At 37.5% G+C, this 4,715-nt stretch overlaps 1 protein-coding gene across 1 annotated transcript in view; it reads left to right on the forward strand.

Moving 5' to 3' along the window:
* PALMD (palmdelphin) overlaps positions 1–4,715 on the forward strand; it is a 55,280-nt gene that overhangs the window by 15,140 nt on the left and 35,425 nt on the right. The gene's annotated exons all lie outside the window — the stretch shown is intronic.

Here is a 4,715-nt window from a genome sequence, read left to right on the forward strand (position 1 = left end):
AAGGCCACTTACGGTTTGATTTAACAAGCATAGTCTTCCTACTGCACAATGGCACATCAAAATCTTAACTCCTGTGAATACTGCACTGTTGTTTTAGCTCTAAGCAGTACTGATTTTGAATTATAATAATTATAAACTAGCACTGTCATTTACATTATGTCCCTCATCCACGTGAGCCTTAAGAAAAAAAGAAAATAAGACTCATTTTCTTAGAACTACCAAAAACATATGGAGCAGTTTATCATTTCTGAATTGTAGAGGGCCACTGCAAAGGTCTGTTTGCCACGTATGTGTAGACATTGTCAGAGGAAAAATATGAAACGCTGCTAATGAAGAATTCTCAGGATATGCAGAAGTCCAAAGGAAAATAGAGAGATTCAGCTATTCCTTCATAATGCTTTGTTAATGATATGAGCCTTGCAAACCAGAGTTTGAAAGGCAAAAAAACAAAAGCCTGATTAGGCAAATCTAACTGTTTTGTAATTAAGCAGATTGGAGGCAGATGCTATCAGAGACTCTCTCTAAATTTCTAAAGTGCTGAGATTAACCCAGGCAGACTACTAATTTAGCCTACAGATAAATGAGAATGTATGAGAGATCTCAAACTGTTTATTAATCATCCCATATCTACATGGGATGACATGGCACCTTGTTCATGAATTGTTGCAAACCTTTTCATAACTCAAGAAGATCCAATTATTTAGAATGATTAAATGAGAAAATAATTAAATAATCAAAGATCTACAAACAAAAGAATTAAAATAATTCTTATCCCACTTTAAAGTCTGAAACCAAGAGGATCTAGATACTGGAGGTAACTATAAATTAGAAAGATTAGACATTGTCTCACCAGCTAGGAGTGTTCTTGTAAATCAGGCCAAAATTTGTTGGCTAATCACTCAAAAGGTCAAGTAAGTAAATTAAAGGCAAAACTAGATTAAAAAATACAACTAAGAGGTTAATCTACGATAACAGATTGTAGGATCTAATAATTGTAGGGTTCATTCACAGCATGCAGATAGAAGTATATGGGGGGAAAAAAAAAACAGAATGGAAAGTGGATCCAAAGGCATTGATTTAGCACAGGAGGATTTGTGGCTGTCTCTAGTATATTTCCGTTTCATACCACATCTTTTTGACAAGCTGTACTACAGATAGCTTTTACCTACAGGAATTAGAAAAATCTCAAGTGAATCACTACTTCCAAGTAAAGGTCAATTAAAGAATTTAAAGAAAGAAGAGAAACAAGAAGAATCAAGAGTCAAGATGTCTGGTCGATTCACATTTGCCTTTGAAAGCTCTGTGCAAACAGAACAAAATCCTGATTTCTTCAGTCATGCTCATGATCTTTCAAAGTCTGTCCCATGTATCCATTCTTGTATTATCCATGTTGTTTTCAAAACTGCCATTTCATTTCACTCAAAGACAGTCCTACACCACAAGCATTATACACAACTTAAGGGAGTAGTATGTGAGGAATATTTTCAGAATGTCCTACGAGCACAAAGCTGCTCTGAGAGTTTCATAATTGCTTAGATTAGGGACAATTAAATGGGGGGATTCAAACTACGGTCAGTTTTGACTGCAGCCTGTCAGCGCAGACTGTGCTCTCTGAGAGCTGTCACCCTGGAGAACAGGACCTTCCTCACGAAACACTCAGAGGCAGACAGATTTGCTCAGGGTTTATAAGATTAATATAGGATAGGAAAAAACCTGAGGATTAGGACAATGTCTAGCAGAAGTGCGAGGAAGAGGTGGAAGAGGCTGAGGCTCACGCAAGGTTTTTTGGAAAGCAGATGCTATCAGTTTGGAGAACGTACCAGCCACCAGCTCAGGTGTTGCTGTCACTGTCATAAGGCAATTAAGACAAAAGGCTGCAATCAAAGGAATGAGGGCTTAGAAGAAGAGTTGTTTTTAACCCCCTAGCAGGAGGCACTGGACAAACTCATTCCAGTACCTGCATGATCAGTTCTAATTGCTAATTTACATATGGTAGCACACAACTGGCAGTGTTTGCTTGGCTCAGGACAACCCAGTTAGTGCAAGCACAGGACACTCACACAGTTCTGAAAATCCCCGACACACACCTTCACCTATTTTTCAGGACGGATCCCAATGTCACTATCTGAACACAGACAAACTAAGCTAAACATAGCTAAGACTTGTGGTCATAATGTGTAGAAATTGCTCGTTTTCTGATCTATATTGCACCTCTTGAGAATTCATACACATATCTTAAAAAATTGTTTTAACCTAGTTTCAGAAAGCCAGCAATCAGCTCTCCCAATAACTTGTTTCTGAAGTTCTCTGAAGCCAAATGATTACCTCAAAAGCCATTTTCTGCCTCTGTTAAGAACAGGTAACCCTCCAGACAGCTCTTAATTGCAGACGTTGCTCAATCGGTAGTGGTGGCAAGGTACTCAAAAAATGCAAATTTGTTTTTATTTTATCTACTACCCTACAACCAGTATTCAATATAGGAATCTGAAATCACAGCCTGTCAGTATTTTTGAGATATTTACAGAATTATGAAATTAATGAAGGGCTAGAAGATGATGTAAGAATTTTGTCTGTATGATTAAAAGGCATGAAGTTTTCTAGATATGAGCAACACATATGAAATGAAACTGTATGAATCATGAAATAAATTCCATACTGGTAAAAAGAATCAGTTCAGAACAATATTACCTTGCTGTAGGACCTTTCTTAGGACTAAAGAGAGCTAAGGTCCCTCAGCTGTGTTTAAGCCAATGTTTCCTTCAGATAGATCATTTTGCCCCCAAAAGTTAAGCTCTGCTACCTGGAGGTCCAAATTGATGTTATTGAAGTTGTTTGATCTATCTAACTTCAGCTCTTCAGTTTCTGACCTATAACATTAAACAGCTCAACAACAAATCAGTGCAACAGTTATTGAGATTTATGGTATAAATTCCAAACAATACTTATATAAGAGGCTGTCCCCTAAGAGAAAAGAGGGTCAATATGAACCTACGTGAACATATACTTCATGCAATTGGAGAAAGGATATTTACATAAAGAACATTCTTGAATCTCAGCAGAAAAAACACACCCCGCCATGTTTAAATAAATTAATTATTAACTTTTTACTGGTGTTTGAAGTGTAGACTATGTGAAAAGCTGTTGATACTGATGTGTGGTGTTCCTTCAGTGAAAGGACAGATTACTGTGTGTGCCACTCATTCCTTGCTGCTTCTCCCATTCCTGATGGTCCCCTGGTAACTGAGAATATAAAACTTGTCATACAAGCACTGAACAGCCACAAGATAACAACAATTTTTTATTACAATCCTGAGCTGCATCAGCCAAAATAAGAGAATAGACCAACTAAATTAAAGGATTGTAGCAGTTAACTGGAACCGCTAGAGTGTTCTTGATTTTTCCTTCAAACACCAAGATTAATTATGTCCAATTCAGAAGCAAGAAATGTGGATTAAGTGTCTAATCCAAACCCCAAGAACTGGCTTCTTGAAGTCTCCTAACTCTATTGATTATAAGTCTGACAATATAGTTAGATCCCTTTACAGGAAGCTACTATACTACTTTATGAAATAAGAAGTAACCTGACAAGCCCCTTTTCCAGGTTAACACTGTGCATCAAAACCCTTTTCAAAAAGTCATTTCATCTACAGGCTAAATACAATGGTGTTATTTTCAAATACAAAAATGTTTTGATAAAATAGATGATTAAAATAGTACCTAACTCCAGCCTTCACAGGCCATCAGTCTCCAGGTTCATTTGGACAGTGAGAAATCTATACAAAGACTATAATGGATCTCCCAAAGATCCTGCTTGCTAGGCAGAGGAGAAATTTGCAAAGACACTCTTCAGAAATTACATCTAATTAAGATTAGCTTAGCTTTCCTGATGTCACTGGGTAAGACTTATTCACAGCTGAGAAGATATAGTAAGAAAAGAGCTTTTATATTCCAAAATATTCTTTCATGCAATTTGCGGTGAGAGTATTTTTTGCATTATTCATGGATGGTAATAAAATATTCACCTTTGATCTGCCAACAGTGTTTGAAAGGTCTATTCAGCCTTCAGGGGGAAGAAAAAAGAAAAACAAGGTTTCCCCACATTGTGTTAAATAGTCCATAAAGGTAAATTTACATCTAACAGCTTACCACTACTTCCCTTTCTTCCTACTCCTCCCTCCTCTTCCCCTGCTCTTTCCCCCTCCTTTGCATTTTCCAGTAGCCACAGTTCCACCCTCTGCCCTCTTCCTTTTCCACATTTTGGCACTCCTCAGACTTCTCTGGGCAATGCTTTGACTCACTAGCTCAGCAGAAGCCACCTTTTTGCTTGGTTAGTTCCCTGCCAGCTTAGCAAGCGGATTCAGTGAGGAGACGTCCAAGTAATCTGTGGGAATACAGGTCCAGAGAGAGAGAGAAGCAGGATGCCTCTTCTCAGCACCACACAGCCATTATATCAGTTCAAACTTCTCATGTAATTTCACCCTAAGTGAATACCAAGCAAACTGTAGAATATCATTCAAAAGATCCACTTCTGATTCAGGTGAAAAGAAGGAAGATAATATTGTCTTCCTGGTAAGAAAACATAGCTATGAAACAGGTCTGAAATCCTGACAATCAAATCTTACAAGAAAAATAAAGGAAACTACATTAGACCAAGGTTTTTGCTCCTAGATAATAATCACCAGTCTAAGGTAAGAGATGAAGTAAATATACACAGT

The sequence above is a fragment of the Balearica regulorum genome, chromosome 8 (assembly GCF_011004875.1).
Source record: "Balearica regulorum gibbericeps isolate bBalReg1 chromosome 8, bBalReg1.pri, whole genome shotgun sequence".
Lineage (NCBI taxonomy): Eukaryota > Metazoa > Chordata > Aves > Gruiformes > Gruidae > Balearica > Balearica regulorum.